Source organism: Nematostella vectensis, chromosome 13 (assembly GCF_932526225.1).
Source record: "Nematostella vectensis chromosome 13, jaNemVect1.1, whole genome shotgun sequence".
NCBI lineage: Eukaryota > Metazoa > Cnidaria > Anthozoa > Actiniaria > Edwardsiidae > Nematostella > Nematostella vectensis.
In genome coordinates, this window is record NC_064046.1 from 5,477,185 (window position 1) to 5,504,498 (window position 27,314).

A 27,314-nucleotide genomic window follows, 5' to 3' on the forward strand; every position below is an offset into this window, starting at 1 on the left:
GATAAGGCGCCTGACTACGGATCAGGAGATTCCAGGTTCGAGTCCTGGCAGGGTCGCTGATTTTTTTACTCGTTCTTTTGAATCGGCGATTTGCGTCTGCCAACGTGATGTACTAAGTTCGAAATACTATGTCAACGTCGGCCTTGTGGCCCAATGGATAAGGCGTCTGACTACGGATCAGGAGATTCCAGGTTCGAGTCCTGGCAGGGTCGCTGATTTTTGCCTCCATCTTTTGAATCGGCGAATTGCGTCTGCCAACGTAATGTACTAAAATCGGAATACTACGTCAACATCGGCCTTGTTGCCCAATGGATAAGGCGCCTGACTACGGATCAGGAGATTCTAGGTTCGATTCCTGGCAGGATCGCTGATTTTTGCTTCCTTCTTCTTAATCGTGATAATTTTGTTTGCTGTTCGTCTTTTCTATGATGTAGTGTATAATTTTCCTTATTCGAGTCCCGGCAGGGTCCATGTCTTTGCATAATATTTGATGTTAACGCTATTTGTTTCACGCGAGGTGATTTACTTATTCCAAAATTACAACATTAATCTCAGCCCTGTGGCCCAATATAAACGACGCCTGACTACGGATCAGGAGATTCCGTAACATCAGCCCTATGGCCCAATGGATAAGTCGCCTGAATAGGGATCAGGAGATTCGAGGTTAAAGTCCTGGCAGGGTCTCTGATTTTTGCTTCCTTCTTCTCTTTCCTGATCCTTGGCATAATAATTTTACTCCTGGCGATTTGCGTCTGCCAATGTGACGTACTAAGTTCGAGATACTACTTTAACGTCGGCCTTGTGGCCAAATGGATAAGGCGCCTGACTACGGATCAGGAGATTCCAGGTTCGAGTCCTGGCAGGGTCTCTGATTTTTGCTTCCTTCTTTTCTATCCTGATCCTTGGCATAAAAATTTTACTCCTGGCGATTTGCGTCTGCCAATGGGACGTACTAAGTTCGAGAATTTACTTCAACGTCGGCCTTGTGGCCCAATGGATAAGGCGCCTGACCTCGGATCAGGAGATTCCAGGTTCGAGTGCTCTCAGGGTCGCTGATTTTTGCCTCGTTCTTTTGAATCGGCGATTTGCGTCTGCCAACGTGATGTACTAAGTTCGAAATACTATGTCAACATCGGCCTTGTGGCCCAATGGATAAGGCGCCTGACTACGGATCAGGAGATTCCAGGTTCGAGTCCTGGCATGGTCGCTGATTTTTTTACTCGTTCTTTTGAATCGACGATTTGCGTCTGCCAACGTGATGTACTAAGTTCGAAATACTATGTCAACGTCGGCCTTGTGGCCAAATGGATAAGGCGCCTGACTACGGATCAGGAGATTCCAGGTTCGAGTCCTGGCAGGGTCGCTGATTTTTGCCACGTTCTTTTGAATCGGCGATTTGCGTCTGCCAACGTGATGTACTAAGTTCGAAATACTACGTCAACGTCGGCCTTGTGGCCCAATGGATAAGGCGCCTGACTACGGATCAGGAGATTCCAGGTTCGAGTCCTGGCAGGGTCGCTGATTTTTGCCTACTTCTTTTGAATCGCCGAATTGCGTCTGCCAACGTAATGTACTATATTCGAAATTCTACGTCAACATCGGCCTTGAGGCCCAATGGATAAGGCGCCTGACTACGGATCAGGAGATTCTAGGTTCGATTCCTTGCAGGATCGCTGATTTTTGCTTCCTTCTTCTTAATCGTGATAATTTTGTTTGCTGTTCGTCTTTTCTATGATGTAGTGTATAATTTTCCTTATTCGAGTCCCGGCAGGGTCCATGTCTTTGCATAATATTTGATGTTAACGCTATTTGTTTCACGCGAGGTGATTTACTTATTCCAAAATTACAACATTAATCTCAGCCCTGTGGCCCAATATAAACGACGCCTGACTACGGATCAGGAGATTCCGTAACATCAGCCCTATGGCCCAATGGATAAGTCGCCTGAATAGGGATCAGGAGATTCGAGGTTAAAGTCCTGGCAGGGTCTCTGATTTTTGCTTCCTTCTTCTCTATCCTGATCCTTGGCATAATAATTTTACTCCTGGCGATTTGCGTCTGGCAATGTGACGTACTAAGTTTGAGATACTACTTTAACGTCGGCCTTGTGGCCCAATGGATAAGGCGCCTGACTACGGATCAGGAGATTCCAGGTTCGAGTCCTGGCAGGGTCTCTGATTTTTGCTTCCTTCTTTTCTATCCTGATCCTTGGCATAAAAATTTTACTCCTGGCGATTTGCGTCTGCCAATGGGACGTACTAAGTTCGAGAATTTACTTCAACCACGGCCTTGTGGCCCAATGGATAAGGCGCCTGACTACGGATCAGGAGATTCCAGGTTCGAGTGCTGGCAGGGTCGCTGATTTTTGCCTCGTTCTTTTGAATCGACGATTTGCGTCTGCCAACGTGATGTACTAAGTTCGAAATACTATGTCAACGTCGGCCTTGTGGCCCAATGGATAAGGCGCCTGACCTCGGATCAGGAGATTCCAGGTTCGAGTCCTGGCAGGGTCCCTGATTTTTGCCTCGTTCTTTTGAATCGGCGATTTGCGTCTGCCAGCGTGATGTACTAAGTTCGAAATACTACGTCAACGTCGGCCTTGTGGCCCAATGGATAAGGCGCCTGACTACGGATCAGGAGATTCCAGGTTCGAGTCCTGGCAGGGTCGCTGATTTTTGACTCCTTCTTTTGAATCGGCGAATTGCGTCTGCCAACGTAATGTACTATATTCCAAATTCTACGTCAACATCGGCCTTGAGGCCCAATGGATAAGGCGCCTGACTACGGATCAGGAGATTCCAGGTTCGAGTCCTGGCAGGGTCGCTGATTTTTTTACTCGTTCTTTTGAATCGGCGATTTGCGTCTGCCAACGTGATGTACTAAGTTCGAAATACTATGTCAACATCGGCCTTGTGGCCCAATGGATAAGGCGCCTGACTAAGGATCAGGAGATTCCAGGTTCGAGTCCTGGCAGGGTCGCTGATTTTTTTACTCGTTCTTTTGAATCGGCGATTTGCTTCTGCCAACGTGATGTACTAAGTTCGAAATACTATGTCAACGTCGGCCTTGTGGCCCAATGGATATGGCGTCTGACTACGGATCAGGAGATTCCAGGTTCGAGTCCTGGCAGGGTCGCTGATTTTTGCCTCCTTCTTTTGAATCGGCGAATTGCGTCTGCCAACGTAATGTACTAAAATCGAAATACTACGTCAACATCGGCCTTGTGGCCCAATGGATAAGGCGCCTGACTACGGATCAGGAGATTCTAGGTTCGAGTCCTGGCAGGATCGCTGATTTTTGCTTCCTTCTTCTTAATCGTGATAATTTTGTTTGCTGTTCGTCTTTTCTATGATGTAGTGTATAATTTTCCTTATTCGAGTCCCGGCAGGGTCCATGTCTTTGCATAATATTTGATGTTAACGCTATTTGTTTCACGCGAGGTGATTTACTTATTCCAAAATTACAACATTAATCTCAGCCCTGTGGCCCAATATAAACGACGCCTGACTACGGATCAGGAGATTCCGTAACATCAGCCCTATGGCCCAATGGATAAGTCGCCTGAATAGGGATCAGGAGATTCGAGGTTAAAGTCCTGGCAGGGTCTCTGATTTTTGCTTCCTTCTTCTCTTTCCTGATCCTTGGCATAGTAATTTTACTCCTGGCGATTTGCGTCTGGCAATTTGACGTACTAAGTTCGAAATACTACTTTAACGTCGGCCTTGTGGCCAAATGGATAAGGCGCCTGACTACGGATCAGGAGATTCCAGGTTCGAGTCCTGGCAGGGTCTCTGATTTTTGCTTCCTTCTTTTCTATCCTGATCCTTGGCATAAAAATTTTACTCCTGGCGATTTGCGTCTGCCAATGGGACGTACTAAGTTCGAGAATTTACTTCAACGTCGGCCTTGTGGCCCAATGGATAAGGCGCCTGACCTCGGATCAGGAGATTCCAGGTTCGAGTGCTGGCAGGGTCGCTGATTTTTGCCTCGTTCTTTTGAATCGGCGATTTGCGTCTGCCAACGTGATGTACTAAGTTCGAAATACTATGTCAACATCGGCCTTGTGGCCCAATGGATAAGGCGCCTGACTACGGATCAGGAGATTCCAGGTTCGAGTCCTGGCATGGTCGCTGAATTTTTTACTCGTTCTTTTGAATCGACGATTTGCGTCTGCCAACGTGATGTACTGAGTTCGAAATACTATGTCAACGTCGGCCTTGTGGCCAAATAGATAAGGCGCCTGACTACGGATCAGGAGATTCCAGGTTCGAGTCCTGGCAGGGTCGCTGATTTTTGCCACGTTCTTTTGAATCGGCGATTTGCGTCTGCCAACGTGATGTACTAAGTTCGAAATACTATGTCAACGTCGGCCTTGTGGCCCAATGGATAAGGCGCCTGACCTCGGATCAGGAGATTCCAGGTTCGAGTCCTGGCAGGGTCCCTGATTTTTGCCTCGTTCTTTTGAATCGGCGATTTGCGTCTGCCAGCGTGATGTACTAAGTTCGAAATACTACGTCAACGTCGGCCTTGTGGCCCAATGGATAAGGCGCCTGACTACGGATCAGGAGATTCCAGGTTCGAGTCCTGGCAGGGTCGCTGATTTTTGACTCCTTCTTTTGAATCGGCGAATTGCGTCTGCCAACGTAATGTACTATATTCCAAATTCTACGTCAACATCGGCCTTGAGGCCCAATGGATAAGGCGCCTGACTACGGATCAGGAGATTCCAGGTTCGAGTCCTGGCAGGGTCGCTGATTTTTTTACTCGTTCTTTTGAATCGGCGATTTGCGTCTGCCAACGTGATGTACTAAGTTCGAAATACTATGTCAACATCGGCCTTGTGGCCCAATGGATAAGGCGCCTGACTAAGGATCAGGAGATTCCAGGTTCGAGTCCTGGCAGGGTCGCTGATTTTTTTACTCGTTCTTTTGAATCGGCGATTTGCTTCTACCAACGTGATGTACTAAGTTCGAAATACTATGTCAACGTCGGCCTTGTGGCCCAATGGATATGGCGTCTGACTACGGATCAGGAGATTCCAGGTTCGAGTCCTGGCAGGGTCGCTGATTTTTGCCTCCTTCTTTTGAATCGGCGAATTGCGTCTGCCAACGTAATGTACTAAAATCGAAATACTACGTCAACATCGGCCTTGTGGCCCAATGGATAAGGCGCCTGACTACGGATCAGGAGATTCTAGGTTCGAGTCCTGGCAGGATCGCTGATTTTTGCTTCCTTCTTCTTAATCGTGATAATTTTGTTTGCTGTTCGTCTTTTCTATGATGTAGTGTATAATTTTCCTTATTCGAGTCCCGGCAGGGTCCATGTCTTTGCATAATATTTGATGTTAACGCTATTTGTTTCACGCGAGGTGATTTACTTATTCCAAAATTACAACATTAATCTCAGCCCTGTGGCCCAATATAAACGACGCCTGACTACGGATCAGGAGATTCCGTAACATCAGCCCTATGGCCCAATGGATAAGTCGCCTGAATAGGGATCATGAGATTCGAGGTTAAAGTCCTGGCAGGGTCTCTGATTTTTGCTTCCTTCTTCTCTATCCTGATCCTTGGCATAGTAATTTTACTCCTGGCGATTTGCGTCTGGCAATGTGACGTACTAAGTTCGAGATACTACTTTAACGTCGGCCTTGTGGCCAAATGGATAAGGCGCCTGACTACGGATCAGGAGATTCCAGGTTCGAGTCCTGGCAGGGTCTCTGATTTTTGCTTCCTTCTTTTCTATCCTGATCCTTGGCATAAAAATTTTACTCCTGGCGATTTGCGTCTGCCAATGGGACGTACTAAGTTCGAGAATTTACTTCAACGTCGGCCTTGTGGCCCAGTGGATAAGGCGCCTGACCTCGGATCAGGAGATTCCAGGTTCGAGTCCTGGCATGGTCGCTGAATTTTTTACTCGTTCTTTTGAATCGACGATTTGCGTCTGCCAACGTGATGTACTAAGTTCGAAATACTATGTCAACGTCGGCCTTGTGGCCAAATGGATAAGGCGCCTGACTACGGATCAGGAGATTCCAGGTTCGAGTCCTGGCAGGGTCGCTGATTTTTGCCACGTTCTTTTGAATCGGCGATTTGCGTCTGCCAACGTGATGTACTAAGTTCGAAATTCTACGTCAACATCGGCCTTGAGGCCCAATGGATAAGGCGCCTGACTACGGATCAGGAGATTCTAGGTTCGATTCCTTGCAGGATCGCTGATTTTTGCTTCCTTCTTCTTAATCGTGATAATTTTGTTTGCTGTTCGTCTTTTCTATGATGTAGTGTATAATTTTCCTTATTCGAGTCCCGGCAGGGTCCATGTCTTTGCATAATATTTGATGTTAACGCTATTTGTTTCACGCGAGGTGATTTACTTATTCCAAAATTACAACATTAATCTCAGCCCTGTGGCCCAATATAAACGACGCCTGACTACGGATCAGGAGATTCCGTAACATCAGCCCTATGGCCCAATGGATAAGTCGCCTGAATAGGGATCAGGAGATTCGAGGTTAAAGTCCTGGCAGGGTCTCTGATTTTTGCTTCCTTCTTCTCTATCCTGATCCTTGACATAATAATTTTACTCCTGGCGATTTGCGTCTGGCAATGTGACGTACTAAGTTTGAGATACTACTTTAACGTCGGCCTTGTGGCCCAATGGATAAGGCGCCTGACTACGGATCAGGAGATTCCAGGTTCGAGTCCTGGCAGGGTCTCTGATTTTTGCTTCCTTCTTTTCTATCCTGATCCTTGGCATAAAAATTTTACTCCTGGCGATTTGCGTCTGCCAATGGGACGTACTAAGTTCGAGAATTTACTTCAACCACGGCCTTGTGGCCCAATGGATAAGGCGCCTGACCTCGGATCAGGAGATTCCAGGTTCAAGTGCTGGCAGGGTCTCTGACTTTTGCCTCGTTCTTTTGAATCGACGATTTGCGTCTGCCAACGTGATGTACTAAGTTCGAAATACTATGTCAAAGTCGGCCTTGTGGCCCAATGGATAAGGCGCCTGACCTCGGATCAGGAGATTCCAGGTTCGAGTCCTGGCAGGGTCCCTGATTTTTGCCTCGTTCTTTTGAATCGGCGATTTGCGTCTGCCAGCGTGATGTACTAAGTTCGAAATACTATGTCAACATCGGCCTTGTGGCCCAATGGATAAGGCGCCTGACTACGGATCAGGAGATTCCAGGTTCGAGTCCTGGCAGGGTCGCTGATTTTTGACTCCTTCTTTTGAATCGGCGAATTGCGTCTGCCAACGTAATGTACTATATTCCAAATTCTACGTCAACATCGGCCTTGAGGCCCAATGGATAAGGCGCATGACTACGGATCAGGAGATTCCAGGTTCGAGTCCTGGCAGGGTCGCTGATTTTTTTACTCGTTCTTTTGAATCGGCGATTTGCGTCTGCCAACGTGATGTACTAAGTTCGAAATACTATGTCAACATCGGCCTTGTGGCCCAATGGATAAGGCGCCTGACTAAGGATCAGGAGATTCCAGGTTCGAGTCCTGGCAGGGTCGCTGATTTTTTTACTCGTTCTTTTGAATCGGCGATTTGCTTCTGCCAACGTGATGTACTAAGTTCGAAATACTATGTCAACGTCGGCCTTGTGGCCCAATGGATATGGCGTCTGACTACGGATCAGGAGATTCCAGGTTCGAGTCCTGGCAGGGTCGCTGATTTTTGCCTCCTTCTTTTGAATCGGCGAATTGCGTCTGCCAACGTAATGTACTAAAATCGGCCTTGTGGCCCAATGGATAAGGCGCCTGACTACGGATCAGGAGATTCCAGGTTCGAGTCCTGGCAGGGTCGCTGATTTTTTTACTCGTTCTTTTGAATCGGCGATTTGCTTCTGCCAACGTGATGTACTAAGTTCGAAATACTATGTCAACGTCGGCCTTGTGGCCCAATGGATATGGCGTCTGACTACGGATCAGGAGATTCCAGGTTCGAGTCCTGGCAGGGTCGCTGATTTTTGCCTCGTTCTTTTGAATCGGCGATTTGCGTCTGCCAACGTGATGTACTAAGTTCGAAATACTACGTCAACGTCGGCCTTGTGGCCCAATGGATAAGGCGCCTGACTACGGATCAGGAGATTCCAGGTTCGAGTCCTGGCAGGGTCGCTGATTTTTGCCTACTTCTTTTGAATCGCCGAATTGCGTCTGCCAACGTAATGTACTATATTCGAAATTCTACGTCAACATCGGCCTTGTGGCCCAATGGATAAGGCGCCTGACCTCGGATCAGGAGATTCCAGGTTCGAGTCCTGGCAGGGTCGCTGATTTTTGCCTCGTTCTTTTGAATCGGCGATTTGCGTCTGCCAACGTGATGTACTAAGTTCGAAATACTATGTCAACATCGGCCTTGTGGCCCAATGGATAAGGCGCCTGACTACGGATCAGGATATTCCAGGTTCGAGTCCTGGCATGGTCGCTGATTTTTTTACTCGTTCTTTTGAATCGACGATTTGCGTCTGCCAACGTGATGTACTAAGTTCGAAATACTATGTCAACGTCGGCCTTGTGGCCAAATGGATAAGGCGCCTGACTACAGATCAGGAGATTCCAGGTTCGAGTCCTGGCAGGGTCGCTGATTTTTGCCTCGTTCTTTTGAATCGGCGATTTGCGTCTGCCAACGTGATGTACTAAGTTCGAAATACTACGTCAACGTCGGCCTTGTGGCCCAATGGATAAGGCGCCTGACTATGGATCAGGAGATTCCAGGTTCGAGTCCTGGCAGGGTCTCTGATTTTTGCTTCCTTCTTTTCTATCCTGATCCTTGGCATAAAAATTTTACTCCTGGCGATTTGCGTCTGCCAATGGGACGTACTAAGTTCGAGAATTTACTTCAATGTCGGCCTTGTGGCCCAATGGATAAGGCGCCTGACCTCGGATCAGGAGATTCCAATTTCGAGTGCTGGCAGGGTCGCTGATTTTTGCCTCGTTCTTTTGAATCGGCGATTTGCGTCTGCCAACGTGATGTACTAAGTTCGAAATACTATGTCGACGTCGGCCTTGTGGCCAAATGGATAAGGCGCCTGACTACGGATCAGGAGATTCCAGGTTCGGGTCCTGGCAGGGTCGCTGATTTTTGCCTCCTTCTTTTGAATCGGCGAATTGCGTCTGCCAACGTAATGTACTAAGCTTGAAATACTATGTCAACGTCGGCCTTGTGGCCCAATGGATAAGGCGTCTGACTACGGATCAGGAGATTCCAGGTTCGAGTCCTGGCAGGGTCGCTGATTTGTGCCTCCTTCTTTTGAATCGGCGAATTGCGTCTGCCAACGTAATGTACTCAAATCGAAATACTACGTCAAGATCGGCCTTGTGGCCCAATGGATAAGGCGCCTGACTACGGATCAGGAGATTCCAGGTTCGAGTCCTGGCAGGGTCGCTGATTTTTGTCTCGTTCTTTTGAATCGGCGATTTGGGTCTGCCAACGTGATGTACTAAGTTCGAAATAATACGTCAACGTCGGACTTCTGGCCCAATGGATAAGGCGCCTGACCACGGATCAAGAGATTCCAGGTTCGAGTCCTGGCAGGGTAGCTGATTTTTGCCTCCTTCTTTTGAATCGGCAAATTGCGTCTGCCAACGTATATTACTAAGTTCGAAATACTACGTCGACATCGGCCCTGTTGCCCAGTGGATAAGGCGCCTGACTACGGATCAGGAGATTCTAGGTTCGATTCCTGGCAGGATCGCTGATTTTTGCTTCCTTCTTCTTAATCGTGATAATTTTGTTTGCTGTTCTCCTTTATATGATGTAGTGTATAATTTTCCTTATTCGAGTCCCGGCAGGGTCCCTGTCTTTGCATAATATTTGATGTCAACGCTATTTGTTTCACGCGAGGTGATTTACTTATTCCAAAATTACAACATTAACCTCAGCCCTGTGGCCCAATATAAACGACGCCTGACTACGGATCAGGAGATTCCGTAACATCAGCCCTATGGCCCAATGGATAAGTCGCCTGAATAGGGATCAGGAGATTCGAGGTTAGAGTCCTGGCAGGGTCTCTGATTTTTTCTTCCTTCTTTTCTATCCTGATCCTTGGCATAATAATTTTACTCCTGGCGATTTGCGTCTGGCAATGTGACGTACTAAGTTCGAAATAATACTTTAACGTCGGCCCTATGGCCCAATGGATAAGTCGCCTGACTACGGATCAGGAGATTCGAGGTTAGAGTCGTGGCAGGGTCTCTGATTTTTACTTCCTTCTTTTCTATCCTGATCCTTGGCATAATAATTTTACTCATGGCGATTTGCGTCTAGCAATGTGACGTACTAAGTTCGAAATACTACTTCAACGTCGGCTTTGTGGCCCAATGGATAAGGCGCCTGACTACGGATCAGGAGATTCGAGGTTAGAGTCGTGGCAGGGTCTCTGATTTTTGCTTCCTTCTTTTCTATCCTGATCCTTGGCATAATAATTTTACTCCTGGCGATTTGCGTCTGCCAATGGGACGTACTAAGTTCGAGAATTTACTTCAACTTCGGCCTTGTGGCCCAATGGATAAGGCGCCTGACCTCGGATCAGGAGATTCCAGGTTCGAGTCCTGGCAGGGTCGCTGATTTTTGCCTCGTTCTTTTGAATCGGCGATTTGCGTCTGCCAACGTGATGTACTAAGTTCGAAATACTATGTCAACGTCGGCCTTGTGGCCCAATAGATAAGGCGCCTGACTACGGATCAGGAGATTCCAGGTTCGAGTCCTGGCAGGGTCGCTGATTTTTTTACTCGTTCTTTTGAATCGGCGATTTGCGTCTGCCAACGTGATGTACTAAGTTCGAAATACTATGTCAACGTCGGCCTTGTGGCCCAATGGATAAGGCGTCTGACTACGGATCAGGAGATTCCAGGTTCGAGTCCTGGCAGGGTCGCTGATTTTTGCCTCCATCTTTTGAATCGGCGAATTGCGTCTGCCAACGTAATGTACTAAAATCGGAATACTACGTCAACATCGGCCTTGTTGCCCAATGGATAAGGCGCCTGACTACGGATCAGGAGATTCTAGGTTCGATTCCTGGCAGGATCGCTGATTTTTGCTTCCTTCTTCTTAATCGTGATAATTTTGTTTGCTGTTCGTCTTTTCTATGATGTAGTGTATAATTTTCCTTATTCGAGTCCCGGCAGGGTCCATGTCTTTGCATAATATTTGATGTTAACGCTATTTGTTTCACGCGAGGTGATTTACTTATTCCAAAATTACAACATTAATCTCAGCCCTGTGGCCCAATATAAACGACGCCTGACTACGGATCAGGAGATTCCGTAACATCAGCCCTATGGCCCAATGGATAAGTCGCCTGAATAGGGATCAGGAGATTCGAGGTTAAAGTCCTGGCAGGGTCTCTGATTTTTGCTTCCTTCTTCTCTTTCCTGATCCTTGGCATAATAATTTTACTCCTGGCGATTTGCGTCTGGCAATGTGACGTACTAAGTTCGAGATACTACTTTAACGTCGGCCTTGTGGCCAAATGGATAAGGCGCCTGACTACGGATCAGGAGATTCCAGGTTCGAGTCCTGGCAGGGTCTCTGATTTTTGCTTCCTTCTTTTCTATCCTGATCCTTGGCATAAAAATTTTACTCCTGGCGATTTGCGTCTGCCAATGGGACGTACTAAGTTCGAGAATTTACTTCAACGTCGGCCTTGTGGCCCAATGGATAAGGCGCCTGACCTCGGATCAGGAGATTCCAGGTTCGAGTGCTGGCAGGGTCGCTGATTTTTGCCTCGTTCTTTTGAATCGGCGATTTGCGTCTGCCAACGTGATGTACTAAGTTCGAAATACTATGTCAACATCGGCCTTGTGGCCCAATGGATAAGGCGCCTGACTACGGATCAGGAGATTCCAGGTTCGAGTCCTGGCATGGTCGCTGATTTTTTTACTCGTTCTTTTGAATCGACGATTTGCGTCTGCCAACGTGATGTACTAAGTTCGAAATACTATGTCAACGTCGGCCTTGTGGCCAAATGGATAAGGCGCCTGACTACGGATCAGGAGATTCCAGGTTCGAGTCCTGGCAGGGTCGCTGAATTTTGCCACGTTCTTTTGAATCGGCGATTTGCGTCTGCCAACGTGATGTACTAAGTTCGAAATACTACGTCAACGTCGGCCTTGTGGCCCAATGGATAAGGCGCCTGACTACGGATCAGGAGATTCCAGGTTCGAGTCCTGGCAGGGTCGCTGATTTTTGCCTACTTCTTTTGAATCGCCGAATTGCGTCTGCCAACGTAATGTACTATATTCGAAATTCTACGTCAACATCGGCCTTGAGGCCCAATGGATAAGGCGCCTGACTACGGATCAGGAGATTCTAGGTTCGATTCCTTGCAGGATCGCTGATTTTTGCTTCCTTCTTCTTAATCGTGATAATTTTGTTTGCTGTTCGTCTTTTCTATGATGTAGTGTATAATTTTCCTTATTCGAGTCCCGGCAGGGTCCATGTCTTTGCATAATATTTGATGTTAACGCTATTTGTTTCACGCGAGGTGATTTACTTATTCCAAAATTACAACATTAATCTCAGCCCTGTGGCCCAATATAAACGACGCCTGACTACGGATCAGGAGATTCCGTAACATCAGCCCTATGGCCCAATGGATAAGTCGCCTGAATAGGGATCAGGAGATTCGAGGTTAAAGTCCTGGCAGGGTCTCTGATTTTTGCTTCCTTCTTCTCTATCCTGATCCTTGGCATAATAATTTTACTCCTGGCGATTTGCGTCTGGCAATGTGACGTACTAAGTTGGAGATACTACTTTAACGTCGGCCTTGTGGCCCAATGGATAAGGCGCCTGACTACGGATCAGGAGATTCCAGGTTCGAGTCCTGGCAGGGTCTCTGATTTTTGCTTCCTTCTTTTCTATCCTGATCCTTGGCATAAAAATTTTACTCCTGGCGATTTGCGTCTGCCAATGGGATGTACTAAGTTCGAGAATTTACTTCAACCACGGCCTTGTGGCCCAATGGATAAGGCGCCTGACCTCGGATCAGGAGATTCCAGGTTCGAGTGCTGGCAGGGTCGCTGATTTTTGCCTTGTTCTTTTGAATCGACGATTTGCGTCTGCCAACGTGATGTACTAAGTTCGAAATACTATGTCAACGTCGGCCTTGTGGCCCAATGGATAAGGCGCCTGACCTCGGATCAGGAGATTCCAGGTTCGAGTCCTGGCAGGGTCGCTGATTTTTGCCTCGTTCTTTTGAATCGGCGATTTGCGTCTGCCAACGTGATGTACTAAGTTTGAAATACTATGTCAACATCGGCCTTGTGGCCCAATGGATAAGGCGCCTGACTACGGATCAGGAGATTCCAGGTTCGAGTCCTGGCATGGTCGCTGATTTTTTTACTCGTTCTTTTGAATCGACGATTTGCGTCTGTCAACGTGATGTACTAAGTTCGAAATACTATGTCAACGTCGGCCTTGTGGCCAAATGGATAAGGCGCCTGACTACGGATCAGGAGATTCCAGGTTCCAGTCCTGGCAGGGTCGCTGATTTTTGCCACGTTCTTTTGAATCGGCGATTTGCGTCTGCCAACGTGATGTACTAAGTTCGAAATACTACGTCAACGTCGGCCTTGTGGCCCAATGGATAAGGCGCCTGACTACGGATCAGGAGATTCCAGGTTCGAGTCCTGGCAGGGTCGCTGATTTTTGCCTACTTCTTTTGAATCGCTGAATTGCGTCTGCCAACGTAATGTACTATATTCGAAATTCTACGTCAACATCGGCCTTGAGGCCCAATGGATAAGGCGCCTGACTACGGATCAGGAGATTCTAGGTTCGATTCCTTGCAGGATCGCTGATTTTTGCTTCCTTCTTCTTAATCGTGATAATTTTGTTTGCTGTTCGTCTTTTCTATGATGTAGTGTATAATTTTCCTTATTCGAGTCCCGGCAGGGTCCATGTCTTTGCATAATATTTGATGTTAACGCTATTTGTTTCACGCGAGGTGATTTACTTATTCCAAAATTACAACATTAATCTCAGCCCTGTGGCCCAATATAAACGACGCCTGACTACGGATCAGGAGATTCCGTAACATCAGCCCTATGGCCCAATGGATAAGTCGCCTGAATAGGGATCAGGAGATTCGAGGTTAAAGTCCTGGCAGGGTCTCTGATTTTTGCTTCCTTCTTCTCTATCCTGATCCTTGGCATAATAATTTTACTCCTGGCGATTTGCGTCTGGCAATGTGACGTACTAAGTTTGAGATACTACTTTAACGTCGGCCTTGTGGCCCAATGGATAAGGCGCCTGACTACGGATCAGGAGATTCCAGGTTCGAGTCCTGGCAGGGTCTCTGATTTTTGCTTCCTTCTTTTCTATCCTGATCCTTGGCATAAAAATTTTACTCCTGGCGATTTGCGTCTGCCAATGGGATGTACTAAGTTCGAGAATTTACTTCAACCACGGCCTTGTGGCCCAATGGATAAGGCGCCTGACCTCGGATCAGGAGATTCCAGGTTCGAGTGCTGGCAGGGTCGCTGATTTTTGCCTTGTTCTTTTGAATCGACGATTTGCGTCTGCCAACGTGATGTACTAAGTTCGAAATACTATGTCAACGTCGGCCTTGTGGCCCAATGGATAAGGCGCCTGACCTCGGATCAGGAGATTCCAGGTTCGAGTCCTGGCAGGGTCCCTGATTTTTGCCTCGTTCTTTTGAATCGGCGATTTGCGTCTGCCAGCGTGATGTACTAAGTTCGAAATACTACGTCAACGTCGGCCTTGTGGCCCAATGGATAAGGCGCCTGACTACGGATCAGGAGATTCCAGGTTCGAGTCCTGGCAGGGTCGCTGATTTTTGACTCCTTCTTTTGAATCGGCGAATTGCGTCTGCCAACGTAATGTACTATATTCCAAATTCTACGTCAACATCGGCCTTGAGGCCCAATGGATAAGGCGCCTGACTACGGATCAGGAGATTCTAGGTTCGAGTCCTGGCAGGGTCGCTGATTTTTTTACTCGTTCTTTTGAATCGGCGATTTGCGTCTGCCAACGTGATGTACTAAGTTCGAAATACTATGTCAACATCGGCCTTGTGGCCCAATGGATAAGGCGCCTGACTAAGGATCAGGAGATTCCAGGTTCGAGTCCTGGCAGGGTCGCTGATTTTTTTACTCGTTCATTTGAATCGGCGATTTGCTTCTGCCAACGTGATGTACTAAGTTCGAAATACTATGTCAACGTCGGCCTTGTGGCCCAATGGATATGGCGTCTGACTACGGATCAGGAGATTCCAGGTTCGAGTCCTTGCAGGGTAGCTGATTTTTGCCTCCTTCTTTTGAATCGGCGAATTGCGTCTGCCAACGTAATGTACTAAAATCGAAATACTACGTCAACATCGGCCTTGTGGTCCAATGGATAAGGCGCCTGACTACGGATCAGGAGATTCTAGGTTCGATTCCTGGCAGGATCGCTGATTTTTGCTTCCTTCTTCTTAATCGTGATAATTTTGTTTGCTGTTCGTCTTTTCTATGATGTAGTGTATAATTTTCCTTATTCGAGTCCCGGCAGGGTCCATGTCTTTGCATAATATTTGATTTTAACGCTATTTGTTTCACGCGAGGTGATTTACTTATTCCAAAATTACAACATTAATCTCAGCCCTGTGGCCCAATATAAACGACGCCTGACTACGGATCAGGAGATTCCGTAACATCAGCCCTATGGCCCAATGGATAAGTCGCCTGAATAGGGATCAGGAGATTCGAGGTTAAAGTCCTGGCAGGGTCTCTGATTTTTGCTTCCTTCTTCTCTTTCCTGATCCTTGGCATAATAATTTTACTCCTGGCGATTTGCGTCTGGCAATGTGACGTACTAAGTTCGAGATACTACTTTAACGTCGGCCTTGTGGCCAAATGGATAAGGCGCCTGACTACGGATCAGGAGATTCCAGGTTCGAGTCCTGGCAGGGTCTCTGATTTTTGCTTCCTTCTTTTCTATCCTGATCCTTGGCATAAAAATTTTACTCCTGGCGATTTGCGTCTGCCAATGGGACGTACTAAGTTCGATAATTTACTTCAACGTCGGCCTTGTGGCCCAATGGATAAGGCGCCTGACCTCGGATCAGGAGATTCCAGGTTCGAGTGCTGGCAGGGTCGCTGATTTTTGCCTCGTTCTTTTGAATCGGCGATTTGCGTCTGCCAACGTGATGTACTAAGTTCGAAATACTATGTCAACATCGGCCTTGTGGCCCAATGGATAAGGCGCCTGACTACGGATCAGGAGATTCCAGGTTCGAGTCCTGGCATGGTCGCTGATTTTTTTACTCGTTCTTTTGAATCGACGATTTGCGTCTGCCAACGTGATGTACTAAGTTCGAAATACTATGTCAACGTCGGCCTTGTGGCCAAATGGATAAGGCGCCTGACTACGGATCAGGAGATTCCAGGTTCGAGTCCTGGCAGGGTCGCTGATTTTTGCCACGTTCTTTTGAATCGGCGATTTGCGTCTGCCAACGTGATGTACTAAGTTCGAAATACTACGTCAACGTCGGCCTTGTGGCCCAATGGATAAGGCGCCTGACTACGGATCAGGAGATTCCAGGTTCGAGTCCTGGCAGGGTCGCTGATTTTTGCCTACTTCTTTTGAATCGCCGAATTGCGTCTGCCAACGTAATGTACTATATTCGAAATTCTACGTCAACATCGGCCTTGAGGCCCAATGGATAAGGCGCCTGACTACGGATCAGGAGATTCTAGGTTCGATTCCTTGCAGGATCGCTGATTTTTGCTTCCTTCTTCTTAATCGTGATAATTTTGTTTGCTGTTCGTCTTTTCTATGATGTAGTGTATAATTTTCCTTATTCGAGTCCCGGCAGGGTCCATGTCTTTGCATAATATTTGATGTTAACGCTATTTGTTTCACGCGAGGTGATTTACTTATTCCAAAATTACAACATTAATCTCAGCCCTGTGGCCCAATATAAACGACGCCTGACTACGGATCAGGAGATTCCGTAACATCAGCCCTATGGCCCAATGGATAAGTCGCCTGAATAGGGATCAGGAGATTCGAGGTTAAAGTCCTGGCAGGGTCTCTTATTTTTGCTTCCTTCTTCTCTATCCTGATCCTTGGCATAATAATTTTACTCCTGGCGATTTGCGTCTGGCAATGTGACGTACTAAGTTTGAGATACTACTTTAACGTCGGCCTTGTGGCCCAATGGATAAGGCGCCTGACTACGGATCAGGAGATTCCAGGTTCGAGTCCTGGCAGGGTCTCTGATTTTTGCTTCCTTCTTTTCTATCCTGATCCTTGGCATAAAAATTTTACTCCTGGCGATTTGCGTCTGCCAATGGGACGTACTAATTTCGAGAATTTACTTCAACCACGGCCTTGTGGCCCAATGGATAAGGCGCCTGACCTCGGATCAGGAGATTCCAGGTTCGAGTGCTGGCAGGGTCGCTGATTTTTGCCTCGTTCTTTTGAATCGACGATTTGCGTCTGCCAACGTGATGTACTAAGTTCGAAATACTATGTCAACGTCGGCCTTGTGGCCCAATGGATAAGGCGCCTGACCTCGGATCAGGAGATTCCAGGTTCGAGTCCTGGCAGGGTCCCTGATTTTTGCCTCGTTCTTTTGAATCGGCGATTTGCGTCTGCCAGCGTGATGTACTAAGTTCGAAATACTACGTCCACGTCGGCCTTGTGGCCCAATGGATAAGGCGCCTGACTACGGATCAGGAGATTCCAGGTTCGAGTCCTGGCAGGGTCGCTGATTTTTGACTCCTTCTTTTGAATCGGCGAATTGCGTCTGCCAACGTAATGTACTATATTCCAAATTCTACGTCAACATTGGCCTTGAGGCCCAATGGATAAGGCGCCTGACTACGGATCAGGAGATTCCAGGTTCGAGTCCTGGCAGGGTCGCTGATTTTTTTACTCGTTCTTTTGAATCGGCGATTTGCGTCTGCCAACGTGATGTACTAAGTTCGAAATACTATGTCAACATCGGCCTTGTGGCCCAATGGATAAGGCGCCTGACTAAGGATCAGGAGATTCCAGGTTCGAGTCCTGGCAGGGTCGCTGATTTTTTTACTCGTTCTTTTGAATCGGCGATTTGCTTCTGCCAACGTGATGTACTAAGTTCGAAATACTATGTCAACGTCGGCCTTGTGGCCCAATGGATATGGCGTCTGACTACGGATCAGGAGATTCCAGGTTCGAGTCCTGGCAGGGTCGCTGATTTTTGCCTCCTTCTTTTGAATCGGCGAATTGCGTCTGCCAACGTAATGTACTAAAATCGGCCTTGTGGCCCAATGGATAAGGCGCCTGACTACGGATCAGGAGATTCTAGGTTCGAGTCCTGGCAGGGTCGCTGATTTTTTTACTCGTTCTTTTGAATCGGCGATTTGCTTCTGCCAACGTGATGTACTAAGTTCGAAATACTATGTCAACGTCGGCCTTGTGGCCCAATGGAGATGGCGTCTGACTACGGATCAGGAGATTCCAGGTTCGAGTCCTGGCAGGGTCGCTGATTTTTGCCTCGTTCTTTTGAATCGGCGATTTGCGTCTGCCAACGTGATGTACTAAGTTCGAAATACTACGTCAACGTCGGCCTTGTGGCCCAATGGATATGGCGCCTGACTACGGATCAGGAGATTCCAGGTTCGAGTCCTGGCAGGGTCGCTGATTTTTGCCTACTTCTTTTGAATCGCCGAATTGCGTCTGCCAACGTAATGTACTATATTCGAAATTCTACGTCAACATCGGCCTTGAGGCCCGATGGATAAGGCGCCTGACTACGGATCAGGAGATTCCAGGTTCGAGTCCTGGCAGGGTCGCTGATTTTTGCCTACTTCTTTTGAATCGGCGAATTGCGTCTGCCAACGTATATTACTAAGTTCGAAATACTACGTCGACATTGGCCCTGTTGCCCAATGGATAAGGCGCCTGACTACGGATCAGGAGATTCTAGGTTCGATTCCTGGCAGGATCGCTGATTTTTGCTTCCTTCTTCTTAATCGTGATAATTTTGTTTGCTGTTCTCCTTTATATGATGTAGTGTATAATTTTCCTTATTCGAGTCCCGGCAGGGTCCCTGTCTTTGCATAATATTTGATGTCAACGCTATTTGTTTCACGCGAGGTGATTTACTTATTCCAAAATTACAACATCAACCTCAGCCCTGTGGCCCAATATAAACGACGCCTGACTACGGATCAGGAGATTCCGTAACATCAGCCCTATGGCCCAATGGATAAGTCGCCTGAATAGGGATCAGGAGGTTCGAGGTTAGAGTCCTGGCAGGGTCTCTGATTTTTTCTTTCTTTTTTTTCTATCCTGATCCTTGGCATAATAATTTTACTCCTGGCGATTTGCGTCTGGCAATGTGACGTACTAAGTTCGAAATAATACTTTAACGTCGGCCCTATGGCCCAATGGATAAGGCGCCTGACTACGGATCAGGAGATTCGAGGTTAGAGTCGTGGCAGGGTCTCTGATTTTTACTTCCTTCTTTTCTATCCTGATCCTTGGCATAATAATTTTACTCATGGCGATTTGCGTCTAGCAATGTGACGTACTAAGTTCGAAATACTACTTCAACGTCGGCCTTGTGGCCCAATGGATAAGGCGCCTGACTAGGGATCAGGAGATTCGAGGTTAGAGTCGTGGCAGGGTCTCTGATTTTTACTTCCATCTTTTATATCCTGATCCTTGGCATAAAAATTTTACTGCTGGTGATTTGCGTCTGCCAATGGGACGTACTAAGTTCGAGAATTTACTTCAACGTCGGCCTTGTGTCCCAATGGATAAGGCGCCTGACCTCGGATCAGGAGATTCCAGGTTCGAGTCCTGGCAGGGTCGCTGATTTTTGCCTCGTTCTTTTGAATCGGCGATTTGCGTCTGCCAACGTGATGTACTAAGTTTGAAATACTATGTCAACGTCGGCCTTGTGGCCCAATAGATAAGGCGTCTGACTACGGATCAGGAGATTCCAGGTTCGAGTCCTGGCAGGGTCGCTGATTTTTGCCTCGTTCTTTTGAATCGGCGATTTGCGTCTGCCAACGTGATGTACTAAAATCGGAATACTACGTCAACATCGGCCTTGTTGCCCAATGGATAAGGCGCCTGACTACGGATCAGGAGATTCTAGGTTCGATTCCTGGCAGGATCGCTGATTTTTGCTTCCTTCTTCTTAATCGTGATAATTTTGTTTGCTGTTCGTCTTTTCTATGATGTAGTGTATAATTTTCCTTATTCGAGTCCCGGCAGGGTCCATGTCTTTGCATAATATTTGATGTTAACGCTATTTGTTTCACGCGAGGTGATTTACTTATTCCAAAATTACAACATTAATCTCAGCCCTGTGGCCCAATATAAACGACGCCTGACTACGGATCAGGAGATTCCGTAACATCAGCCCTATGGCCCAATGGATAAGTCGCCTGAATAGGGATCAGGAGATTCGAGGTTAAAGTCCTGGCAGGGTCTCTGATTTTTGCTTCCTTCTTCTCTTTCCTGATCCTTGGCATAATAATTTTACTCCTGGCGATTTGCGTCTGGCAATGTGACGTACTAAGTTCGAGATACTACTTTAACGTCGGCCTTGTGGCCAAATGGATAAGGCGCCTGACTACGGATCAGGAGATTCCAGATTCGAGTCCTGGCAGGGTCTCTGATTTTTGCTTCCTTCTTTTCTATCCTGATCCTTGGCATAAAAATTGTACTCCTGGCGATTTGCGTCTGCCAATGGGACGTACTAAGTTCGAGAATTTACTTCAACGTCGGCCTTGTGGCCCAATGGATAAGGCGCCTGACCTCGGATCAGGAGATTCCAGGTTCGAGTCCTGGCAGGGTCGCTGATTTTTGCCTCGTTCTTTTGAATCGGCGATTTGCGTCTGCCAACGTGATGTACTAAGTTCGAAATACTATGTCAACATCGGCCTTGTGGCCCAATGGATAAGGCGCCTGACTAAGGATCAGGAGATTCCAGGTTCGAGTCCTGGCAGGGTCGCTGATTTTTTTACTCGTTCTTTTGAATCGGCGATTTGCTTCTGCCAACGTGATGTACTAAGTTCGAAATACTATGTCAACGTCGGCCTTGTGGCCAAATGGATAAGGCGCCTGACTACGGATCAGGAGATTCCAGGTTCGAGTCCTGGCAGGGTCGCTGATTTTTGCCTCGTTCTTTTGAATCGGCGATTTGCGTCTGCCAACGTGATGTACTAAGTTCGAAATACTACGTCAACGTCGGCCTTGTGGCCCAATGGATAAGGCGCCTGACTACGGATCAGGAGATTCCAGGTTCGAGTCCTGGCAGGGTCGCTGATTTTTGCCTACTTCTTTTGAATCGCCGAATTGCGTCTGCCAACGTAATGTACTATATTCGAAATTCTACGTCAACATCGGCCTTGAGGCCCAATGGATAAGGCGCCTGACTACGGATCAGGAGATTCTAGGTTCGATTCCTTGCAGGATCGCTGATTTTTGCTTCCTTCTTCTTAATCGTGATAATTTTGTTTGCTGTTCGCCTTTTATATGATGTAGTGTATAATTTTCCTTATTCGAGTCCCGGCAGGGTCCATGTCTTTGCATAATATTTGATGTTAACGCTATTTGTTTAACGCGAGGTGATTTACTTATTCCAAAATTACAACATCAATCTCAGCCCTGTGGCCCAATATAAACGACGCCTGACTACGGATCAGGAGATTCCGTAACATCAGCCCTATGGCCCAATGGATAAGTCGCCTGAATAGGGATCAGGAGATTCGAGGTTAGAGTCCTGGCAGGGTCTCTGATTTTTTCTTCCTTCTTTTCTATCCTGATCCTTGGCATAATAATTTTACTCCTGGCGATTTGCTTCTGTCAATGTGACGTACTAAGTTCGAAATACTACTTTAACGTCGGCCTTGTGGCCCAATGGATAAGGCATAATATTTGATGTTAACGCTATTTGTTTCACGCGAGGTGATTTACTTATTCCAAAATTACAACATTAATCTCAGCCCTGTGGCCCAATATAAACGACGCCTGACTACGGATCAGGAGATTCCGTAACATCAGCCCTATGGCCCAATGGATAAGTCGCCTGAATAGGGATCAGGAGATTCGAGGTTAAAGTCCTGGCAGGGTCTCTGATTTTTGCTTCCTTCTTCTCTATCCTGATCCTTGGCATAATAATTTTACTCCTGGCGATTTGCGTCTGGCAATGTGACGTACTAAGTTGGAGATACTACTTTAACGTCGGCCTTGTGGCCCAATGGATAAGGCGCCTGACTAAGGATCAGGAGATTCCAGGTTCGAGTCCTGGCAGGGTCTCTGATTTTTGCTTCCTTCTTTTCTATCCTGATCCTTGGCATAAAAATTTTACTCCTGGCGATTTGCGTCTGCCAATGGGACGTACTAAGTTCGAGAATTTACTTCAACGTCGGCCTTGTGGCCCAATGGATAAGGCGCCTGACCTCGGATCAGGAGATTCCAGGTTCGAGTGCTGGCAGGGTCGCTGATTTTTGCCTCGTTCTTTTGAATCGACGATTTGCGTCTGCCAACGTGATGTACTAAGTTCGAAATACTATGTCAACGTCGGCCTTGTGGCCCAATGGATAAGGCGCCTGACTACGGATCAGGAGATTCCAGGTTCGAGTCCTGGCAGGGTCGCTGATTTTTGACTCCTTCTTTTGAATCGGCGAATTGCGTCTGCCAACGTAATGTACTATATTCGAAATTCTACGTCAACATCGGCCTTGAGGCCCAATGGATAAGGCGCCTGACTACGGATCAGGAGATTCCAGGTTCGAGTCCTGGCAGGGTCGCTGATTTTTTAACTCGTTCTTTTGAATCGGCGATTTGCGTCTGCCAACGTGATGTACTAAGTTCGAAATACTATGTCAACGTCGGCCTTGTGGCCCAATGGATAAGGCGCCTGACTAAGGATCAGGAGATTCCAGGTTCGAGTCCTGGCAGGGTCGCTGATTTTTTTACTCGTTCTTTTGAATCGGCGATTTGCTTCTGCCAACGTGATGTACTAAGTTCGAAATACTATGTCAACGTCGGCCTTGTGGCCCAATGGATATGGAGTCTGACTACGGATCAGGAGATTCCAGGTTCGAGTCCTGGCAGGGTCGCTGATTTTTGCCTCCTTCTTTTGAATCGGCGAATTGCGTCTGCCAACGTAATGTACTAAAATCGGCCTTGTGGCCCAATGGATAAGGCGCCTGACTACGGATCAGGAGATTCTAGGTTCGATTCCTGGCAGGATCGCTGATTTTTGCTTCCTTCTTCTTAATCGTGATAATTTTGTTTGCTCTTCGTCTTTTCTATGATGTAGTGTATAATTTTCCTTATTCGAGTCCCGGCAGGGTCCATGTCTTTGCATAATATTTGATGTTAACGCTATTTGTTTCACGCGAGGTGATTTACTTATTCCAAAATTACAACATTAATCTCAGCCCTGTGGCCCAATATAAACGACGCCTGACTACGGATCAGGAGATTCCGTAACATCAGCCCTATGGCCCAATGGATAAGTCGCCTGAATAAGGATCAGGAGATTCGAGGTTAGAGTCCTGGCAGGGTCTCTGATTTTTTCTTCCTTCTTTTCTATCCTGATCCTTGGCATAATAATTTTACTCCTGGCGATTTGCTTCTGTCAATGTGACGTACTATGTTCGAAATACTACTTTAACGTCGGCCTTGTGGCCCAATGGATAAGGCGCCTGACTACGGATCAGGAGATTCCAGGTTTGAGTCCTGGCAGGGTCGCTGATTTTTGCCTCCTTTATTTGAATCGCCGAATTGCGTCTGCCAACGTAATGTACTATATTCGAAATTCTACGTCAACATCGGCCTTGTGGCCCAATGGATAAGGCGCCTGACTACGGATCAGGAGATTCCAGGTTCGAGTCCTGGCAGGGTCGCTGATTTTTGCCTCCTTCTTTTGAATCGGCGAATTGCGTCTGCCAACGTAATGTACTAAAATCGGCCTTGTGGCCCAATGGATAAGGCGCCTGACTACGGATCAGGAGATTCTAGGTTCGATTCCTGGCAGGATCGCTGATTTTTGCTTCCTTCTTCTTAATCGTGATAATTTTGTTTGCTCTTCGTCTTTTCTATGATGTAGTGTATAATTTTCCTTATTCGAGTCCCGGCATGGTCCATGTCTTTGCATAATATTTGATGTTAACGCTATTTGTTTCACGCGAGGTGATTTACTTATTCCAAAATTACAACATTAATCTCAGCCCTGTGGCCCAATATAAACGACGCCTGACTACGGATCAGGAGATTCCGTAACATCAGCCCTATGGCCCAATGGATAAGTCGCCTGAATAGGGATCAGGAGATTCGAGGTTAAAGTCCTGGCAGGGTCTCTGATTTTTGCTTCCTTCTTCTCTATCCTGATCCTTGGCATAATAATTTTACTCCTGGCGATTTGCGTCTGGCAATGTGACGTACTAAGTTTGAGATACTACTTTAACGTCGGCCTTGTGGCCCAATGGATAAGGCGCCTGACTACGGATCAGGAGATTCCAGGTTCGAGTCCTGGCAGGGTCTCTGATTTTTGCTTCCTTCTTTTCTATCCTGATCCTTGGCATAAAAATTTTACTCCTGGCGATTTGCGTCTGCCAATGGGACGTACTAAGTTCGAGAATTTACTTCAACGTCGGCCCTGAGGCCCAATGGATAAGGCGCCTGACCTCGGATCAGGAGATTCCAGGTTCGAGTGCTGGCAGGGTCGCTGATTTTTGCCTCGTTCTTTTGAATCGACGATTTGCGTCTGCCCACGTGATGTACTAAGTTCGAAATACTATGTCAACGTCGGCCTTGTGGCCCAATGGATAAGGCGCCTGACCTCGGATCAGGAGATTCCAGGTTCGAGTCCTGGCAGGGTCCCTGATTTTTGCCTCGTTCTTTTGAATCGGCGATTTGCGTCTGCCAGCGTGATGTACTAAGTTCGAAATACTACGTCAACGTCGGCCTTGTGGCCCAATGGATAAGGCGCCTGACTACGGATCAGGAGATTCCAGGTTCGAGTCCTGGCAGGGTCGCTGATTTTTGACTCCTTCTTTTGAATCGGCGAATTGCGTCTGCCAACGTAATGTACTATATTCGAAATTCAACGTCAACATCGGCCTTGAGGCCCAATGGATAAGGCGCCTGACTACGGATCAGGAGATTCCAGGTTCGAGTCCTGGCAGGGTCGCTGATTTTTTTACTCGTTCTTTTGAATCGGCGATTTGCGTCTGCCAACGTGATGTACTAAGTTCGAAATACTATGTCAACATCGGCCTTGTGGCCCAATGGATAAGGCGCCGGACTAAGGATCAGGAGATTCCAGGTTCGAGTCCTGGCAGGGTCGCTGATTTTTTTACTTGTTCTTTTGAATCGGCGATTTGCTTCTGCCAACGTGATGTACTAAGTTCGAAATACTATGTCAACGTCGGCCTTGTGGCCCAATGGATATGGCGTCTGACTACGGATCAGGAGATTCCAGGTTCGAGTCCTGGCAGGGTCGCTGATTTTTGCCTCCTTCTTTTGAATCGGCGAATTGCGTCTGCCAACGTAATGTACTAAAATCGGCCTTGTGGCCCAATGGATAAGGCGCCTGACTACGGATCAGGAGATTCCAGCTTCGAGTCCTGGCAGGGTCGCTGATTTTTTTACTCGTTCTTTTGAATCGGCGATTTGCTTCTGCCAACGTGATGTACTAAGTTCGAAATACTATGTCAACGTCGGCCTTGTGGCCCAATGGATATGGCGTCTGACTACGGATCAGGAGATTCCAGGTTCGAGTCCTGGCAGGGTCGCTGATTTTTGCCTCGTTCTTTTGAATCGGCGATTTGCGTCTGCCAACGTGATGTACTAAGTTCGAAATACTACGTCAACGTCGGCCTTGTGGCCCAATGGATAAGGCGCCTGACTACGGATCAGGAGATTCCAGGTTCGAGTCCTGGCAGGGTCGCTGATTTTTGCCTACTTCTTTTGAATCGCCGAATTGCGTCAGCCAACGTAATGTACTATATTCGAAATTCTACGTCAACATCGGCCTTGAGGCCCAATGGATAAGGCGCCTGACTACGGATCAGGAGATTCCAGGTTCGAGTCCTGGCAGGGTCGCTGATTTTTGCCTACTTCTTTTGAATCGGCGAATTGCGTCTGCCAACGTATATTACTAAGTTCGAAATACTACGTCGACATCGGCCCTGTTGCCCAATGGATAAGGCGCCTGACTACGGATCAGGAGATTCTAGGTTCGATTCCTGGCAGGATCGCTGATTTTTGCTTCCTTCTTCTTAATCGTGATAATTTTGTTTGCTGTTCTCCTTTATATGATGTGGTGTATAATTTTCCTTATTCGAGTCCCGGCAGGGTCCATGTCTTTGCATAATATTTGATGTTAACGCTATTTGTTTAACGCGAGGTGATTTACTTATTCCAAAATTACAACATTAATCTCAGCCCTGTGGCCCAATATAAACGACGCCTGACTACGGATCAGGAGATTCCGTAACATCAGCCCTATGGCCCAATGGATAAGTCGCCTGAATAGGGATCAGGAGATTCGAGGTTAAAGTCCTGGCAGGGTCTCTGATTTTTGCTTCCTTCTTCTCTATCCTGATCCTTGGCATAATAATTTTACTCCTGGCGATTTGCGTCTGGCAATGTGACGTACTAAGTTTGAGATACTACTTTAACGTCGGCCTTGTGGCCCAATGGATAAGGCGAATGACTACGGATCAGGAGATTCCAGGTTCGAGTCCTGGCAGGGTCTCTGATTTTTGCTTCCTTCTTTTCTATCCTGATCCTTGGCATAAAAATTTTACTCCTGGCGATTTGCGTCTGCCAATGGGACGTACTAAGTTCGAGAATTTACTTCAACGTCGGCCTTGTGGCCCAATGGATAAGGCGCCTGACCTCGGATCAGGAGATTCCAGGTTCGAGTGCTGGCAGGGTCGCTGATTTTTGCCTCGTTCTTTTGAATCGACGATTTGCGTCTGCCAACGTGATGTACTAAGTTCGAAATACTATGTCAACGTCGGCCTTGTGGCCCAATGGATAAGGCGCCTGACCTCGGATCAGGAGATTCCAGGTTCGAGTCCTGGCAGGGTCCCTGATTTTTGCCTCGTTCTTTTGAATCGGCGATTTGCGTCTGCCAGCGTGATGTACTAAGTTCGAAATACTACGTCAACGTCGGCCTTGTGGCCCAATGGATAAGGCGCCTGACTACGGATCAGGAGATTCCAGGTTCGAGTCCTGGCAGGGTCGCTGATTTTTGACTCCTTCTTTTGAATCGGCGAATTGCGTCTGCCAACGTAATGTACTATATTCGAAATTCAACGTCAACATCGGCCTTGAGGCCC

General features: G+C 47.3%; 74 non-coding genes across 74 annotated transcripts; all 74 read left to right on the forward strand.

Moving 5' to 3' along the window:
* The first annotated feature begins 139 nt into the window (after nucleotides 1-139).
* On the forward strand, nucleotides 140-212 carry Trnar-acg. Its single transcript has one exon. It is a non-coding gene; the product is annotated as a tRNA-Arg (tRNA).
* Nucleotides 213-795: 583 nt separating this feature from the next.
* On the forward strand, nucleotides 796-868 carry Trnar-acg. The gene has a single exon. It is a non-coding gene; the product is annotated as a tRNA-Arg (tRNA).
* Nucleotides 869-1,134: 266 nt separating this feature from the next.
* On the forward strand, nucleotides 1,135-1,207 carry Trnar-acg. The gene has a single exon. It is a non-coding gene; the product is annotated as a tRNA-Arg (tRNA).
* An 83-nt stretch (nucleotides 1,208-1,290) lies between these two features.
* On the forward strand, nucleotides 1,291-1,363 carry Trnar-acg. The gene has a single exon. It is a non-coding gene; the product is annotated as a tRNA-Arg (tRNA).
* Nucleotides 1,364-1,445: 82 nt separating this feature from the next.
* On the forward strand, nucleotides 1,446-1,518 carry Trnar-acg. The gene has a single exon. It is a non-coding gene; the product is annotated as a tRNA-Arg (tRNA).
* Nucleotides 1,519-2,101: 583 nt separating this feature from the next.
* On the forward strand, nucleotides 2,102-2,174 carry Trnar-acg. The gene has a single exon. It is a non-coding gene; the product is annotated as a tRNA-Arg (tRNA).
* Nucleotides 2,175-2,440: 266 nt separating this feature from the next.
* Nucleotides 2,441-2,513, forward strand: Trnar-ucg. Its single transcript has one exon. It is a non-coding gene; the product is annotated as a tRNA-Arg (tRNA).
* An 82-nt stretch (nucleotides 2,514-2,595) lies between these two features.
* Nucleotides 2,596-2,668, forward strand: Trnar-acg. Its single transcript has one exon. It is a non-coding gene; the product is annotated as a tRNA-Arg (tRNA).
* A 238-nt stretch (nucleotides 2,669-2,906) lies between these two features.
* On the forward strand, nucleotides 2,907-2,979 carry Trnal-aag. The gene has a single exon. It is a non-coding gene; the product is annotated as a tRNA-Leu (tRNA).
* A 739-nt stretch (nucleotides 2,980-3,718) lies between these two features.
* Trnar-acg lies at nucleotides 3,719-3,791 on the forward strand. Its single transcript has one exon. It is a non-coding gene; the product is annotated as a tRNA-Arg (tRNA).
* Nucleotides 3,792-3,902: 111 nt separating this feature from the next.
* On the forward strand, nucleotides 3,903-3,975 carry Trnar-ucg. Its single transcript has one exon. It is a non-coding gene; the product is annotated as a tRNA-Arg (tRNA).
* An 82-nt stretch (nucleotides 3,976-4,057) lies between these two features.
* On the forward strand, nucleotides 4,058-4,130 carry Trnar-acg. Its single transcript has one exon. It is a non-coding gene; the product is annotated as a tRNA-Arg (tRNA).
* Nucleotides 4,131-4,368: 238 nt separating this feature from the next.
* On the forward strand, nucleotides 4,369-4,441 carry Trnar-ucg. The gene has a single exon. It is a non-coding gene; the product is annotated as a tRNA-Arg (tRNA).
* An 82-nt stretch (nucleotides 4,442-4,523) lies between these two features.
* Trnar-acg lies at nucleotides 4,524-4,596 on the forward strand. The gene has a single exon. It is a non-coding gene; the product is annotated as a tRNA-Arg (tRNA).
* Nucleotides 4,597-4,834: 238 nt separating this feature from the next.
* On the forward strand, nucleotides 4,835-4,907 carry Trnal-aag. Its single transcript has one exon. It is a non-coding gene; the product is annotated as a tRNA-Leu (tRNA).
* Nucleotides 4,908-5,646: 739 nt separating this feature from the next.
* On the forward strand, nucleotides 5,647-5,719 carry Trnar-acg. The gene has a single exon. It is a non-coding gene; the product is annotated as a tRNA-Arg (tRNA).
* Nucleotides 5,720-5,830: 111 nt separating this feature from the next.
* Nucleotides 5,831-5,903, forward strand: Trnar-ucg. The gene has a single exon. It is a non-coding gene; the product is annotated as a tRNA-Arg (tRNA).
* An 83-nt stretch (nucleotides 5,904-5,986) lies between these two features.
* On the forward strand, nucleotides 5,987-6,059 carry Trnar-acg. The gene has a single exon. It is a non-coding gene; the product is annotated as a tRNA-Arg (tRNA).
* Nucleotides 6,060-6,642: 583 nt separating this feature from the next.
* Nucleotides 6,643-6,715, forward strand: Trnar-acg. The gene has a single exon. It is a non-coding gene; the product is annotated as a tRNA-Arg (tRNA).
* Nucleotides 6,716-6,981: 266 nt separating this feature from the next.
* On the forward strand, nucleotides 6,982-7,054 carry Trnar-ucg. Its single transcript has one exon. It is a non-coding gene; the product is annotated as a tRNA-Arg (tRNA).
* Nucleotides 7,055-7,136: 82 nt separating this feature from the next.
* Nucleotides 7,137-7,209, forward strand: Trnar-acg. Its single transcript has one exon. It is a non-coding gene; the product is annotated as a tRNA-Arg (tRNA).
* Nucleotides 7,210-7,447: 238 nt separating this feature from the next.
* Trnal-aag lies at nucleotides 7,448-7,520 on the forward strand. The gene has a single exon. It is a non-coding gene; the product is annotated as a tRNA-Leu (tRNA).
* A 219-nt stretch (nucleotides 7,521-7,739) lies between these two features.
* Nucleotides 7,740-7,812, forward strand: Trnar-acg. The gene has a single exon. It is a non-coding gene; the product is annotated as a tRNA-Arg (tRNA).
* A 238-nt stretch (nucleotides 7,813-8,050) lies between these two features.
* Nucleotides 8,051-8,123, forward strand: Trnar-acg. Its single transcript has one exon. It is a non-coding gene; the product is annotated as a tRNA-Arg (tRNA).
* An 82-nt stretch (nucleotides 8,124-8,205) lies between these two features.
* Nucleotides 8,206-8,278, forward strand: Trnar-ucg. Its single transcript has one exon. It is a non-coding gene; the product is annotated as a tRNA-Arg (tRNA).
* A 238-nt stretch (nucleotides 8,279-8,516) lies between these two features.
* On the forward strand, nucleotides 8,517-8,589 carry Trnac-aca. Its single transcript has one exon. It is a non-coding gene; the product is annotated as a tRNA-Cys (tRNA).
* Nucleotides 8,590-8,671: 82 nt separating this feature from the next.
* Trnah-aug lies at nucleotides 8,672-8,744 on the forward strand. The gene has a single exon. It is a non-coding gene; the product is annotated as a tRNA-His (tRNA).
* Nucleotides 8,745-9,165: 421 nt separating this feature from the next.
* Nucleotides 9,166-9,238, forward strand: Trnar-acg. Its single transcript has one exon. It is a non-coding gene; the product is annotated as a tRNA-Arg (tRNA).
* Nucleotides 9,239-9,320: 82 nt separating this feature from the next.
* Trnar-acg lies at nucleotides 9,321-9,393 on the forward strand. The gene has a single exon. It is a non-coding gene; the product is annotated as a tRNA-Arg (tRNA).
* Nucleotides 9,394-10,498: 1,105 nt separating this feature from the next.
* Nucleotides 10,499-10,571, forward strand: Trnar-ucg. Its single transcript has one exon. It is a non-coding gene; the product is annotated as a tRNA-Arg (tRNA).
* A 238-nt stretch (nucleotides 10,572-10,809) lies between these two features.
* Trnar-acg lies at nucleotides 10,810-10,882 on the forward strand. The gene has a single exon. It is a non-coding gene; the product is annotated as a tRNA-Arg (tRNA).
* Nucleotides 10,883-11,465: 583 nt separating this feature from the next.
* On the forward strand, nucleotides 11,466-11,538 carry Trnar-acg. Its single transcript has one exon. It is a non-coding gene; the product is annotated as a tRNA-Arg (tRNA).
* A 111-nt stretch (nucleotides 11,539-11,649) lies between these two features.
* Nucleotides 11,650-11,722, forward strand: Trnar-ucg. The gene has a single exon. It is a non-coding gene; the product is annotated as a tRNA-Arg (tRNA).
* Nucleotides 11,723-11,804: 82 nt separating this feature from the next.
* On the forward strand, nucleotides 11,805-11,877 carry Trnar-acg. Its single transcript has one exon. It is a non-coding gene; the product is annotated as a tRNA-Arg (tRNA).
* Nucleotides 11,878-11,960: 83 nt separating this feature from the next.
* Trnar-acg lies at nucleotides 11,961-12,033 on the forward strand. Its single transcript has one exon. It is a non-coding gene; the product is annotated as a tRNA-Arg (tRNA).
* Nucleotides 12,034-12,115: 82 nt separating this feature from the next.
* Trnar-acg lies at nucleotides 12,116-12,188 on the forward strand. The gene has a single exon. It is a non-coding gene; the product is annotated as a tRNA-Arg (tRNA).
* Nucleotides 12,189-12,771: 583 nt separating this feature from the next.
* Nucleotides 12,772-12,844, forward strand: Trnar-acg. The gene has a single exon. It is a non-coding gene; the product is annotated as a tRNA-Arg (tRNA).
* Nucleotides 12,845-12,955: 111 nt separating this feature from the next.
* Nucleotides 12,956-13,028, forward strand: Trnar-ucg. The gene has a single exon. It is a non-coding gene; the product is annotated as a tRNA-Arg (tRNA).
* Nucleotides 13,029-13,110: 82 nt separating this feature from the next.
* Trnar-ucg lies at nucleotides 13,111-13,183 on the forward strand. The gene has a single exon. It is a non-coding gene; the product is annotated as a tRNA-Arg (tRNA).
* An 82-nt stretch (nucleotides 13,184-13,265) lies between these two features.
* Nucleotides 13,266-13,338, forward strand: Trnar-acg. The gene has a single exon. It is a non-coding gene; the product is annotated as a tRNA-Arg (tRNA).
* Nucleotides 13,339-13,576: 238 nt separating this feature from the next.
* Nucleotides 13,577-13,649, forward strand: Trnar-acg. Its single transcript has one exon. It is a non-coding gene; the product is annotated as a tRNA-Arg (tRNA).
* A 583-nt stretch (nucleotides 13,650-14,232) lies between these two features.
* Trnar-acg lies at nucleotides 14,233-14,305 on the forward strand. The gene has a single exon. It is a non-coding gene; the product is annotated as a tRNA-Arg (tRNA).
* A 111-nt stretch (nucleotides 14,306-14,416) lies between these two features.
* Trnar-ucg lies at nucleotides 14,417-14,489 on the forward strand. Its single transcript has one exon. It is a non-coding gene; the product is annotated as a tRNA-Arg (tRNA).
* Nucleotides 14,490-14,571: 82 nt separating this feature from the next.
* Nucleotides 14,572-14,644, forward strand: Trnar-ucg. The gene has a single exon. It is a non-coding gene; the product is annotated as a tRNA-Arg (tRNA).
* Nucleotides 14,645-14,726: 82 nt separating this feature from the next.
* Nucleotides 14,727-14,799, forward strand: Trnar-acg. The gene has a single exon. It is a non-coding gene; the product is annotated as a tRNA-Arg (tRNA).
* A 238-nt stretch (nucleotides 14,800-15,037) lies between these two features.
* Nucleotides 15,038-15,110, forward strand: Trnal-aag. Its single transcript has one exon. It is a non-coding gene; the product is annotated as a tRNA-Leu (tRNA).
* Nucleotides 15,111-15,849: 739 nt separating this feature from the next.
* On the forward strand, nucleotides 15,850-15,922 carry Trnar-acg. Its single transcript has one exon. It is a non-coding gene; the product is annotated as a tRNA-Arg (tRNA).
* A 111-nt stretch (nucleotides 15,923-16,033) lies between these two features.
* On the forward strand, nucleotides 16,034-16,106 carry Trnar-ucg. Its single transcript has one exon. It is a non-coding gene; the product is annotated as a tRNA-Arg (tRNA).
* Nucleotides 16,107-16,188: 82 nt separating this feature from the next.
* On the forward strand, nucleotides 16,189-16,261 carry Trnar-acg. Its single transcript has one exon. It is a non-coding gene; the product is annotated as a tRNA-Arg (tRNA).
* An 83-nt stretch (nucleotides 16,262-16,344) lies between these two features.
* On the forward strand, nucleotides 16,345-16,417 carry Trnar-acg. The gene has a single exon. It is a non-coding gene; the product is annotated as a tRNA-Arg (tRNA).
* Nucleotides 16,418-16,499: 82 nt separating this feature from the next.
* On the forward strand, nucleotides 16,500-16,572 carry Trnar-acg. Its single transcript has one exon. It is a non-coding gene; the product is annotated as a tRNA-Arg (tRNA).
* Nucleotides 16,573-17,155: 583 nt separating this feature from the next.
* Trnar-acg lies at nucleotides 17,156-17,228 on the forward strand. The gene has a single exon. It is a non-coding gene; the product is annotated as a tRNA-Arg (tRNA).
* A 111-nt stretch (nucleotides 17,229-17,339) lies between these two features.
* On the forward strand, nucleotides 17,340-17,412 carry Trnar-ucg. The gene has a single exon. It is a non-coding gene; the product is annotated as a tRNA-Arg (tRNA).
* An 82-nt stretch (nucleotides 17,413-17,494) lies between these two features.
* Trnar-ucg lies at nucleotides 17,495-17,567 on the forward strand. The gene has a single exon. It is a non-coding gene; the product is annotated as a tRNA-Arg (tRNA).
* An 82-nt stretch (nucleotides 17,568-17,649) lies between these two features.
* Nucleotides 17,650-17,722, forward strand: Trnar-acg. The gene has a single exon. It is a non-coding gene; the product is annotated as a tRNA-Arg (tRNA).
* Nucleotides 17,723-17,960: 238 nt separating this feature from the next.
* Nucleotides 17,961-18,033, forward strand: Trnal-aag. Its single transcript has one exon. It is a non-coding gene; the product is annotated as a tRNA-Leu (tRNA).
* Nucleotides 18,034-19,742: 1,709 nt separating this feature from the next.
* On the forward strand, nucleotides 19,743-19,815 carry Trnar-ucg. The gene has a single exon. It is a non-coding gene; the product is annotated as a tRNA-Arg (tRNA).
* A 922-nt stretch (nucleotides 19,816-20,737) lies between these two features.
* Trnar-ucg lies at nucleotides 20,738-20,810 on the forward strand. The gene has a single exon. It is a non-coding gene; the product is annotated as a tRNA-Arg (tRNA).
* Nucleotides 20,811-20,892: 82 nt separating this feature from the next.
* Nucleotides 20,893-20,965, forward strand: Trnal-aag. Its single transcript has one exon. It is a non-coding gene; the product is annotated as a tRNA-Leu (tRNA).
* Nucleotides 20,966-21,048: 83 nt separating this feature from the next.
* Nucleotides 21,049-21,121, forward strand: Trnar-acg. The gene has a single exon. It is a non-coding gene; the product is annotated as a tRNA-Arg (tRNA).
* Nucleotides 21,122-21,203: 82 nt separating this feature from the next.
* Nucleotides 21,204-21,276, forward strand: Trnar-acg. Its single transcript has one exon. It is a non-coding gene; the product is annotated as a tRNA-Arg (tRNA).
* A 923-nt stretch (nucleotides 21,277-22,199) lies between these two features.
* Nucleotides 22,200-22,272, forward strand: Trnal-aag. Its single transcript has one exon. It is a non-coding gene; the product is annotated as a tRNA-Leu (tRNA).
* A 111-nt stretch (nucleotides 22,273-22,383) lies between these two features.
* Nucleotides 22,384-22,456, forward strand: Trnar-ucg. Its single transcript has one exon. It is a non-coding gene; the product is annotated as a tRNA-Arg (tRNA).
* An 82-nt stretch (nucleotides 22,457-22,538) lies between these two features.
* Trnar-acg lies at nucleotides 22,539-22,611 on the forward strand. The gene has a single exon. It is a non-coding gene; the product is annotated as a tRNA-Arg (tRNA).
* Nucleotides 22,612-22,849: 238 nt separating this feature from the next.
* Nucleotides 22,850-22,922, forward strand: Trnal-aag. Its single transcript has one exon. It is a non-coding gene; the product is annotated as a tRNA-Leu (tRNA).
* An 875-nt stretch (nucleotides 22,923-23,797) lies between these two features.
* Nucleotides 23,798-23,870, forward strand: Trnar-acg. The gene has a single exon. It is a non-coding gene; the product is annotated as a tRNA-Arg (tRNA).
* A 564-nt stretch (nucleotides 23,871-24,434) lies between these two features.
* Trnar-acg lies at nucleotides 24,435-24,507 on the forward strand. The gene has a single exon. It is a non-coding gene; the product is annotated as a tRNA-Arg (tRNA).
* A 266-nt stretch (nucleotides 24,508-24,773) lies between these two features.
* On the forward strand, nucleotides 24,774-24,846 carry Trnar-ucg. Its single transcript has one exon. It is a non-coding gene; the product is annotated as a tRNA-Arg (tRNA).
* An 82-nt stretch (nucleotides 24,847-24,928) lies between these two features.
* Nucleotides 24,929-25,001, forward strand: Trnar-acg. The gene has a single exon. It is a non-coding gene; the product is annotated as a tRNA-Arg (tRNA).
* Nucleotides 25,002-25,239: 238 nt separating this feature from the next.
* Nucleotides 25,240-25,312, forward strand: Trnal-aag. The gene has a single exon. It is a non-coding gene; the product is annotated as a tRNA-Leu (tRNA).
* Nucleotides 25,313-25,842: 530 nt separating this feature from the next.
* Trnar-acg lies at nucleotides 25,843-25,915 on the forward strand. The gene has a single exon. It is a non-coding gene; the product is annotated as a tRNA-Arg (tRNA).
* Nucleotides 25,916-26,836: 921 nt separating this feature from the next.
* On the forward strand, nucleotides 26,837-26,909 carry Trnar-ucg. The gene has a single exon. It is a non-coding gene; the product is annotated as a tRNA-Arg (tRNA).
* An 82-nt stretch (nucleotides 26,910-26,991) lies between these two features.
* On the forward strand, nucleotides 26,992-27,064 carry Trnar-ucg. The gene has a single exon. It is a non-coding gene; the product is annotated as a tRNA-Arg (tRNA).
* Nucleotides 27,065-27,146: 82 nt separating this feature from the next.
* Trnar-acg lies at nucleotides 27,147-27,219 on the forward strand. Its single transcript has one exon. It is a non-coding gene; the product is annotated as a tRNA-Arg (tRNA).
* The last annotated feature ends 95 nt before the right edge of the window (nucleotides 27,220-27,314 follow it).